The sequence below is a fragment of the Lonchura striata genome, chromosome Z, assembly GCF_046129695.1.
Source record: "Lonchura striata isolate bLonStr1 chromosome Z, bLonStr1.mat, whole genome shotgun sequence".
NCBI lineage: Eukaryota > Metazoa > Chordata > Aves > Passeriformes > Estrildidae > Lonchura > Lonchura striata.
This window is the reverse complement of record NC_134642.1, coordinates 35,141,729-35,153,619: the sequence shown is the minus strand read 5'-3', so window position 1 is coordinate 35,153,619 and position 11,891 is coordinate 35,141,729. Positions and strand designations below refer to the sequence as shown.

The 11,891-nt window shown below is 40.7% G+C and overlaps 1 protein-coding gene across 1 annotated transcript in view; it reads right to left on the bottom strand.

Annotated features, from left to right (window-relative positions):
• FGF10 (fibroblast growth factor 10) overlaps positions 1 to 11,891 on the bottom strand; it is a 525,855-nt gene that overhangs the window by 138,051 nt on the left and 375,913 nt on the right. The window lies entirely within an intron of this gene.

Sequence of the window (11,891 nt, the reverse complement as noted above, 5' to 3'; positions counted from 1 at the left end):
AGAAACCGTTGCAAAAGAAACATGGATCACAATGAAAATTTCAAACAATTTGATTAATGTAACTTACTTTTTTTTTTTTTTTTTAATTATGTTTTGTGTTTTCTGAGATGCAAGTAATCTGTGACGACATTCTGTGCAGGGGCAAGGATGTGGCCCAACGTTGATCATGACAGTAAATTTTAGCTATTATATTTATACCTGGCTTCTGATAAGCATCTTGTCTTCTGATAACATGGAGGGGACTGTTTGATTAGCTGCGAAGCTCTAAACTTTTTAGGTATAAATGCATATAGACAAAGACTGGCTCGGTGGATTTGAAGGAACAACGTGTCTGTGCATCTGACCAACAAAACTATCTTTTGTGTAGTTTTTCAGTCGAGTGTAAATTAAACAATTCTAGGGCATTGCCAGCAAGGCCGTGGTTGGAAAGCACTGCTCCTTGGTTCTGCTTGCTGTCCCCTTTCCAGCAGCAGTTCGTGCGGCAGGGACCGGCAGGAGCGGAGCTCTGCGCTGCGCCCAGCCGCGTCTGTCCCGGCTGCCAGCGAGGCGGGCGGCAGCGCGGCGTCCCTCCTCGCCGTGCGGACATGGAGGGCTCTGCTCTGGAAACAGTTCTGCTGCAGAGGCCGTGCCCCCGTCCTCTGCAACTTCCTTCCAAATTACCGAAGCCCAGATTCTTGCCAGAGCCGTCCTTCGTGCCCGCTCCCGCTGGCAGGGAAGGCTGCGGGGAGCTCCCAGGGAGGCGGGGAAATGGCGCGGCCGCGGTGGCAGCAAATGGCGGCGCTGGGCGGGGCCGGCGGGGAGCGGGGCGGGGAGCGGGGCGGGAGCGGGGCGGGGAGCGGGGCGGGGAGCGGGGCGGGGAGCGGGGGCCGGGCCGGCGGGGAGCGGGGGCCGGGCCGGCGGGGAGCGGGGGGCCGCTCCTCGCAGGGCGCTCGGGCCGGGAGCGGGGGCCGGGCCGGCGGGGAGCGGGGGGCCGGGCCGGCGGGGAGCGGGGGGCCGGGCCGGCGGGGAGCGGGGGGCCGGGCCGGCGGGGAGCGGGGGCCGCTCCTCGCAGGGCGCTCGGCCCGGGAGCGGGGGCCGGGCCGGCGGGCGAGCCTCCCCGCAATGCCGCCGGAGCTGTTTTGGTAGTGTCAGTGATGGCGCGCCGCTGCTGTGTTAACCCGGTGTGTTGGTTTGCCTGGAGGCGAAGCACCCTGGCGAAATGGAATCGTGGAGAGACGCTCCAAACCCGCCCGGTCGCCTTGCCGTGTCACCTGCTCCAGGTGGTCTTGCTTTAGCAGGGCTTGGCCTGGAGGATCTCAGAAGCGGCTCCAGCCGTCGAGAATCCACGGGTTTTCCGAGGCGATAACTGGTGCAGCATCCGTAGTTTTCCTAAGGCCGAACCTCCTCAAGCCCCTCGGCAATAGAAGGCAGTGTCTGGGTGTGAGACCCGGGGTCCCAGTCGTTAATTAAATGGAGATTGTTTGAGGGATACACTTGTTTTATCTGCGACCCTCTCACACTGGGGGCTAATTGGAGCCTGAGGCAAAAACCGGTTTGATTCAAAGAAATCTCATCCCACGTTTTACCTACAAAGTACATGACAACTTCTGTGGGAGGAGCAGGGACATGCTGAAGTGTTTTCTGAGTTGGGTTGTTAATTTGGACAGAACAGTCGGTGTTCCGCAACTTCATAGCAGGAGGGACAGTCCCCGTCAGAGCAAACCTGTCGTTTCGGGACCTGCTCCTTTGAGGATGTAATCCATCATTTTAGTTCATCTGCAACAAGCAGATTTGTTGACATTATGGATGTACATGTGTTCCAGCCTGTTTAGGTGGTCCCAGTTCAGAAAAACTAAAAACTGGTGCCTGTTATCAGAAAGAGAAGAGTATTTGCTCATGCGTATGTAAAAAAAAAAAAAAAAAAAAAAAAAAAAAAAAAAAAAGCACCTGAATTTAAGAAATCTAATTCTATCAAAACATATGCTTTTTTCTACCACTTAGTAATTTCTTTTAAAGTATTTTGTCAGATCTACAGCAGTTCCAGGGCCGGAGCAAGCTCATGAATGGAAATGAGCAAATAATTTGGTTGAGATAATTTATTTTTCTTGAATATATTAATAATCTACTGTCTTCCATTCATTGATGATTGTTTCCTAAATAGTGCCTTATCCAGCAAATAGAGGTGAGAACTTTAAGATTTTAGTTAGTCCTAGATAATCAGTCTGTTTGGGAGTTTAGCAAATAAATACTTGAACATGCCAGTTCTCCTCTTCCTACAGTTGCTTGTTTGCGATCTTTTCAGAGTATTGTTTTAAAACTGCAGCGCCAGGGTGGGTGTTCAAAAAAATGTCCAGTTATGGAGTCCTTAGCCTTGCCAGATGGAAAAACAGTGATTTTGTGAACTAACACAGAATCTGCACTATTGTAAATACAAATAAGTCATTATAACACATTAAAATGTACTGATTCTACTTTGAAGGCAATTAAATTGCACTGGAAGATAATTGGGGTTTTCATACTGCAGCAACATTACAATAAACTGATCTGTTGGCCCTTTGCTGAAAAGGATTTTTCTTTGATTCCTGTTGAACCAAAAGGTTGAACTTCATGGAAGGAATTTCTGGACTTTACCACTGAGAAAATGCTCTGGAGTGGGGACACTGCAAGTTCCTACTCCACGAGACACTGACCCAAAGAAATGCAGAATTGTGGCAGCTGTAGTGCTTTATTGGGGGAAGTACATGTGACAGAGATGCTTGTAAGATACACCTTCAGAAGTTGCACTTTGTGGGAGGATTTGGGGTTGTTACTCTTTTTTAGAGTTGGGTTTCACTGGGGTGGAAGAACACAGCAAAGGACAGCACATGATTTTGAACCATACTGACAAGATGGGATTATTAGCTTCTTCTGTCTGGAACCTCACACGGTGTCTTCATGGCCAGTTTTAGCTCCTCTGTGGTTCCAAAGCACTAGCAATTGGCTGTGTTTGCTTCTCTTCCTGATATTTACTGTGAATTAGGAAATAATCTTCAACCTTTGAAATTCTTGGCTAATACTTAGAAAATCTCCAGCATGGCTCTTCTGTGTGTTTGGAAGAAAATAGTCCTTCATGCATAGACAGCTCTCTTTTAGGACACTCAGCAAGTATTATTTAGCTCAGCTTCTAACTTACTGTGAAGTACCCAAAAGGCTTTTATTTTCCCTCTTTTTAATTTTTTTCAGTGTTTTTTTATGGTTACACAGACTAAATAATCCTGCAAGCAGGCAGTGATGGAACTGAAAATACTGTCCAGTTTTCTGATTTTCTCTCCTGAATCATGAAACCAAAGACTCTTCTCATTGCAACAAAAACAAGTTACCAAACTCCAAAATAGAAATCAGTGTATCTCTTGCTTGAAATATGAGAGGACTATGCCTAGTGTGAGAAGTACTGGGTAATACTCACTTTCTCATGTTAGTAAAATAAACACAAATTTACTCAGTGCCCTGGAAAATTACTTGGAAATCACTAATATTTTCTAAGAAATTATACATTTCAGATAATATCCAAGGATTTTCACTGCTTTCAGCATTAGTACATCATATGAGCGTCTCTTCTGATTGTGAATTGATATTTTAAGATGCAGAGAGAGTTAGAGATTATACCAGTCTAGATATCTGCAATTAAATAATTGAAAGTATGACTGTGCTAGTGATAAATCTTGTTAGTGGTGCATGGAGAGAGATCTGTTCTGTGCGGGGAGGATTAGTGGGATACATTTTCTGCTGGTTGTCATGGGAATAATAAATCCACGTAGCTGTCCAGCAGTGCATTAATCTGTGTGTGCAGTGTAATCCAGTCTCCAAATTAGGTCACCAGTTCTGAGCAGACTGATAACAGCTGGGTTAAATGCTTTCCATGGAAATAGTGCCCAGAGTCCAGCCAACACACCTCTGATCTTTTCAGAAAGATGCAGTGTTATATCATGGAACAATTTCATGTTGTAACAGAAATGTATAACTTGCCTCAGTGTCTGAAGCCCCATGTTTTTCAGGTGTTTATAATGAATAATTGTTCTCACCCTGAATTATTATGTCATTTATGTTTTAGAGATTGTATCAGAAGTATAAGGACTCTTTAGTCCCTCATTAAGATAGTCTGCGTGTGACACTGTGCAGCAATGCTTGCTGATGCTATCATGACTTTTAAAGCTCTAATAGCAAAATAAGATTGTGTTTAATCTGGAAGGAATTTAGACAACATACTACCTGCAAGGCAATTGAGTAGTAAAGTGTGCTTGAAAATTCATCTGTCTGTGAACAATTCAGGACCACTACTACTCATGTGACCTGATCCCTCTTTTATTATTTTACAATTACTATATTATTACTTCCACTGCATTAGCTTGCTGAAATGTACTTATGAACATCAGTGTTTGAGAAAGTTCTCACAAAAGCAAGGTGGGCAGGCTCAGTTCATATGTGTAAGGTGGCCTCTTTGAGAGGCTGCGTTTGTGTAAAATGATAGGCCTGTCCTCTACAGCAAGCCTGTAGACAGGGCAGTTTTTTGACAGCTGAAAAAATCCATTTTTCTTTGTCCCACAAGGGTTGATTGCACTGCCAGTTTTCTTCTCTGCCCTGCCAGGCCACTGTGAATTGAGCTAATTGTGGGCTGAGAGGAGCAGCATGAAACTGGGCTCATAATTACAAAAGGAGAATGTAACTGCGCTTCTCATTTTCAGTTTCATTTTTACACACAACAGAGTGGTTTAAGTTCGGGACTTTCTGATTGGTTATGGGTTCCACAGAATCATCATTTAGGAGCTTAGTTTTCTAGAAGTCAGGTTGAAGAGTCTGTTTCAGCTTGGCCCAAGTCAAAAAATTATAATGTAGGCCTGAGCCTGAGTTCTGCTCTTAAATAAAATTCCACTTATCTGCCCAAGCATGGCATAATTGCGTTGAAGGAGAGCTGATCATTGAGTAGTCAGTGTTTCATTCCTAGTGGTGCATTTCCATTAGCATTTAATGGGGAAGTCTTGCTTTACTTGCTTTCAGCAGTGTGCAGGGTTATTTAAGATACCAAAAAGCACAGCACAAGGAGCACAGGGATTTCAGTGTCGCAGGGATGTTCAGCACTGCACAGCTGCAGCGCCACACTGAGCACAGACATTCAGACCTCTGTGGATGTGCATGTTGTGTCCCTTGCTTGGAAGGGAGCACATTCAGCCTGGGCTTCCTTTACCTGTGCTCCTGCAGTGAGGGCAGAGGGCAGCTGCACTCTCATCATTAAAGGCTTGTGTTTGTAACAGGAACTGCATTTCTGCAGGTGTCACCTAGAAACTGGGGCTGCACCTGAACAGCTGTCCTGGTGGGGACATCCATGACGTGTTGAAAAATGCTCAGGTTCTGCAAGGATCAGATTTTGAAAAAAAACATCAAAGGAAAGTAGTTCAGAAGTAATACTAGTGCAAAGTGTCAGCTCTATTGCAGAATATGCATAGCTAATTTTTTATCTTAATTTGAAGTGTAATCAGCTCCATTTGAAGATTTCTCTTGACAGTAGTTCATTTGTAATTAAGATTGACAACTTTTTGCAGAAGTAATGATTTTCAGAAGTATTTTGTTTCAATGTCTTTGTTGTTCTTCTCTGGGGCTTTGGGTTTTAGCTTTTTTTCTATTTTTAATCTCTCCTGCTTTTCTGTCCCATCCCCTTTTGGCTGCTTGATACCACCTGAAACAGCTGATAACCTTGCTAAGTAGAAAAAAAAATAAAATGCAAGTTTCCCTTAATAACCAAAGAGCAAGAGCATCATTACAAGCTGGGTTTGGCCCTTTTCCCAGATGTGGATTCTATCATCCTCTTTGCTGGTCTTTGCTGACCCAGGATCTGATGACTGTTTGAGAACACGTTTGGTAGAAAAAGAAAAGACTGAAGTTAAGAAATACCTGTAGCCCTACACATGACGTGAAACTATATACATTAACCAAAGTATATTGAATATTTATGGGAATATATATATTGGAGTTGCTGAAACTTCTGTACTTAACAGAACAGGAACTGAGGCCTAATTATTTCTAAATATCACAGTACTTTATTCAAGTGTCTTTCATAGAGCTGTGCCCATAAGCCAGATGTTGAGAAATTATTTCTTAACTTTCCTTCACATGAGGATGTGATAGTTGCATACATGTAAATTGCTACATGGATCTGCATCACAGCCTTTGAATTGCCCTCTCTATAGTTTTCTAGAAATTTGCTTTAATAGTTTTCAGTGCTTATAGGATAGTTGAGCAGTGGCAGTACATTGAAAGAATGCATCTGAATTCCTTCTTCTGAGTTCAGAACAGGGATTCAGATACATCACTAAAGTCTATGTAAGTGCTCCAGTCACAAGACTATTTTTCAAAAGCTCTTTTCACCTGGATTCTGTTGGTTTTGTTTGTTTTGTTTAATAGCAAACAGAACTTGTTTTGTCCAGATGTACCTTCTTCAGCTGGTAGACACTGAAATGACAATTGGTTGCAATACAGCTCCCCAGGAATTTTATCCTTCAGAAGTGCTTTGTGAGGTTTGGCAGCTTTAGCACTGGGAGTTCACTTTTTTTTTGTTTTGGTCTCCACTAATCCTCCCAACAGTAAATATAGCATGATGTGTGGAAGGGATTTCAGGGTTGTGAACAGGAGATGTCTGCCAAGGACTCTGGAGTTTTAAAGATTATTTGCTCTCATTTGTACAATTTGTACAGTCAAGGTTTACATGTCCTACTATAATTTTCATCTGTGTAAGACATTCTTCCAATAGAGGGATTGACAAATGCATTCCAGTATGGAAGCAATAGGGACATGCTCAAAAGATGTCTGTGTTCTGTCTGATTCTTGGAGTGCAAACACTAGGTCATCTAGTGAAACCTCTGAGAAAGGATGAAAAATGCCTCTATTAACAGTATTTTTTGTGTGTTCCTTCAACTACTAAGTCAGAAATTATAATTCAAAGAAAGTCTGAATTACTTCGAAATAATAATTGCATGAAAACTCAGAATTGGAATTCCCATGTGGGCTGAAGGAAGGGAATTCAGCTTGATCAAGCTACATGAGAAGTCCCTCTATAAATTTATTTTCATCTGATTCAGTAGTATTGCAGAACTTCTTAAAGCTCAGAAATCTGTCTTACATTTAGTGCTGTAATAAGAACTTCCAGAATTTGTAAATGTATTGTTAAGACTCCTTTACATGATGAGAAGTTCCATTGTTGGTACTCAAATAGAAAATGTGAACAGATCCCCTCTTAATCGGAAATGAGACTCCATTGTTTTCATTACATCCATCAGGCTAGCAGCTGTGGTCTAACAATCTTTAAGGTTCAATTTCATAATTGTGATCATCTGTGTGTGATTGTTGTGGGCATACAGTAAAAATTCACAAAAGCTGTTGGCTTAACTCCTTTACTTCTGTACAGTGAACTGTACATACAAGCAGTAATTTTTGTGCATTTTTTTGTTACAAAGGAAAAATATGTGAAACATCTTAATGGAATATTAGGAGTATTATTATCAGGAGTAAAAAGCAGGAACTGTGACACTGTCTAGAGTGAACATCTAATGCACATCTAATTTACTTTTCATTAACAAGAAGAAAGCACAGCAAGGAGTGGTTGTCTTTGGTTTGGCAATGTGTGTATGTTCAGTTCTGTATCATGTATATGAAAAGTTGTGGAATTCAATATCCACAAGATATAGAGAGTGCAAGGGGTGCAGGATACAGGCTTGATGCTAGTTCTGAATTGGGAGTAGACTTTCAAATTAATGGGTTTCTGGTTTTTATGTTGAATAAGTGACTCTACAGTGTTAAATAATATAATTGTAAATAACTGTATCTTTGTATTTAGAGTGGTTAGGGGTGTCCTTGGGTTTAAAAATGAGAAACACTGAGAGACATGAAAAATATATTAAGTTCTTTGGCCCAGTTAACCAAATTATGTCAGCCCTGTTCTTTAGAGGTTATGAGAATAATCTCTTTTCAGTCCTGTTGAGCTCTGCATGGGGTCATCAGATTAAATGGTATGATTAACTGGGTTAAGTACTAATTATATGAAGAGGATGCAAGAGGTATGCATTTTCTTTCTTTTTTTCTCTCAGCTAGAGCTGTAGAACTGAGAAATGCTGCTGCTGTGAAGAGACAGAAGAGTAAATATTGTCAATGAAGGTTCAGTCAGAGACCTTTGGAGGAACCAGAAAAATCAGTTAATCTTTAAACTGCAGGCTTAAGATCTTGGTGCCAGCAAAGCAGTTCTAGCTCTGGTACATTACCAGGTAATATTATACCAGGACAGTGTTGTGTTACTCTGAGATGCTTGCTGGAGAATTTCTTCAAATGCACCCCCTCAAAGCTGCTCATGAGTCTGCTCCCTGAGAGGTTTCAGACTCTTAATGGAACTTATTTACTAGACTGAGGATATAGGAGATCAAACAAATCCATTTTACCTGAAAATACAGTCATTACAACATTCAACTCTTTGCATGTCTTCATTTCCTGACCTATTTCCTGCTATCATACTGTGATGCTAATATGATATAATGTCATTTGTGAAATGCTGTGAAGAGTAAAATTATTTTGGTCTTGATGCTGGAGTTCCTCATGATGCATTTTTTAATAATTAGGAAGATGGAAGGGTGCCCTTTCTCCAGAAAAAGTGTTGCCATCTGGCCTTTGAGCTTGGGGTGATGCACCCAGCACGTGAGGACTTGGCCTTTTACTGCCAGAGGCTTTGACTGTCATCCTGACAGCAGGTGACATCCTGCCAAGGCTGTTATCCTGCCCAGCACCTGACAAGTCAGGGTTTGTCTTGAGAGAATGGGACCTTCTGGATTGCCAGCTGTGCTTTTTTCAGATTTCAGAGCAACATAAGCATTTCTTGTTTCATCTTGCTGGCCTCCATGTGTTAGCCTGCTGGGTTTGGAAAACTGAACAGATTGTTCCTCTCTCTCTCGTTCCCATTTTCCTCTACTCACAAAAGCTGTCCTGGAAACCTTAGCTGGTCTTATAACTTTATGTTTTTAAATGCACAATTATATGAACCACTAGTGACACTGTGTCTTTAGTAGTATACAAAAGCATCACTATGGTTTTAAAGCCTTTTTTTCCCTTCAGTATATTTGCCTGCTGGCAATTAATGTCACGTATGTACCACTTAAACAGTAGTCTCAACAAAACTCACTCAATAAATTTCATAGTTTAATTACAGTAATAAATGGAAAAAAAAAAAGTTGTGCTCTAGCAACTCATACCATTAAAGTAGTATAGACTTAAAATATTTTGACTCTATCCATTTTCTTTCTCTTTTCTTTCTCTTAAACACTAGTTTTGAACTAATTCAACTTGTTTTCCTATTGTCTTCCCCCGCCATTCCCCCCCCTACTTTACAAACTAAAATGAAATTAGAGTTTCTTCCTTTTCATTGAGTTCTGTTGCACTCAGGCAGCTGCTTTTCCTTGAGCTGATAGAAGGCTGATGGAAAGGGGTGTAGCATTAAGCAAATCCAGGAGAGATTAGTCAGTGAATGAAATGCTAGCAGCATTACATTGTTGTCTATTTAAAAATAGATTGCTATTTCAGAGCTTCAGTCTAATAGGAATCGCTTATAAAGTTGTCTTCATACCTCTAGCCACAGATACATTTCTGGATTCTAATCTGAAATTCTCCTGCAGATTTCTTTAAGGAAAAGATTGAGAAAAGGTGAGAAACTGGAGCCTCTTACTTATAGACTTTTAAAAGAATTTAGGATTTTGGATTGTGTTACGTGTGTGGTGGTTGTCCACAGAACTGTGTCATGGGAGTGGATGCTTACAGGGAAGATTATAGCTGAAAGATGTTCTAAAATTTGTTTTTGCTGTACTTCTGCATATATTTGCTTTCTGCTTCCATAGTGAATCTATGCTTCCTGAAATCATGGAATCTAATTAGTATCTGTGTAATACCATAGAGTTATATGTAATGATAGAGTTACATGTAAAACCATGGACTTATTCTTAATTGTTGCATATTTGTCAAAACCTCTTCCCTAAACTTGAACATTGCCATTTTAACAAAGTATTAATTGTTACAATCTGTTTTACTCAGATTTGCTTTGTTCTTTCTAAGGAAACATAGTTCACATAACCCTTCATTTTCACAGTAATAATAGTAGTGAGAACCGCAGTAATAATAATAATAATAATAGTCTGAGTCCCAGGACAGATAACAAATGTCTATAATATTAGCTAATGAAATTAAATGCTAGCAAAATATATTAACATTAATTCAATTAATGTTATCAATTAATTCAATCCAGGATAGTTTTTGCTGTTTAAATGTGATATGAAAAGTAGCATGGGTTTTAGGGATTTCAGATGTAGCAGCTTTTTCATATGACTCTTTCAGTGGATCAGTAGCAAGGTCTGTATTCCTTGGAGCTCTGCAAGTGTTCCTCTTCTGCAGTTTCCCAGAGTATTGGTCTGTGCCTGCCCTCAAATACTGTGTGCTCTGCTGATCCTCTCAGCAGGAGAGGTCAGTTGCCTAAATGTGCTGGCAGCTTCCTCAACACACACTGCTGCACTTGGAAATTCAGTTTGAGAGAGCATTATGAATTTTTCAGTGCTCCAAACCCAGGTCAGTTAAAAAGGAAAAAGAAAAAAAAAACAGCAAAAAAAGGCTTGTAAAGGAAGCCTAGGATGCACGTGAAGCATAAAGCTGCAATACTGAAGTCAAAGTTGCAAAAGAAGACTAAAATCTAGGGTTGTGCTTCATCTTGATTGGGTTAATATTCCTCATTTAGGATATGCACCAGACTGACAAAACTGATAGAACATTTCAATCCGCAGTCTTGAGTGTTTCTTGCTGCCTTTCTACTGTTTCTCTAGATCCAAGTTTCAAAAATACCTATTCTGTTCTCAGTCCAGTGGAAGAGGAATCTTAGTGAAAGATGTCTTTGACATACAGAGATTAATGACTTGCAACCTGCAGGATGTCAAATAAGATCAGATTTCTTCCTGCTAAGCTCCTTCAGTTTGAGAAGGTGGCACAGTCTTACATTACTAGAGAAATATGTCTGGGACTGTCTTCTGTGTTGTTTTCAGGTGTATTCTAGATATTTCCAGTCTAATGGTCAGTGAGATGAGAAATGCAGATATTTACCTGTCTTTCTATCTAGATTTTTTTAATCTAAAAGCTCAAAAAGCTCTCAAAGCTGCAGTCACTTCAGGATGTTTAAAATGGACAGGGAGAGAAGTTGCAACAACACTTTCAGGGGATAGTTCTTCAGCATTTTTAAAACTAAGGAGACAGTCTTTATGATGCTGCTTTCCTGACACTTTATGTGGGTATTATATTTCTACATCTGTTTCTTCTATTAGTGAGAAATGTAATTACTGTAATGCAGTGTTTTCTTAATACTGATTCAAGGTAAATCTCAAGTGTCTTAGAGATTATCCTGAAAAACTGGAAGCTCCAGTCAGTATAAAGTATGTATCAAAGTGCAGTGCAGGATTTATATACTTTCAAGTAGGTCCTTGGAGAATAATACCATCTGCTTATCTTCTGCCCAGTTACAATGAAAAATGACATTAATATGCTTAGCCCTTCATTACTCAGTACTTTTGCGTAGTGCATATAAAGTGATGCAACTAAATTTGATTCCCTTGTTAGAGGTAACCAGAGTTGTTTCTGCTTTTAAGGCCCAACTACTAAGTAAGTGGGGATAGTGAAAGAAAACTGTGATAGACAATATGAACCAGAAAATGTTCTGTTGCCCTTGTATGGGAGCACATTTTAAATTTCTCTTCCTTGAAAATGACAGGGTGATTTTATTGTAGGCTGTCTTCTTAGCAATACATATATGCCTAAATATGCAATAATTTTCTTGATGTAAGTGAAGACTGATTTCTTTAGTGATTTCAGCC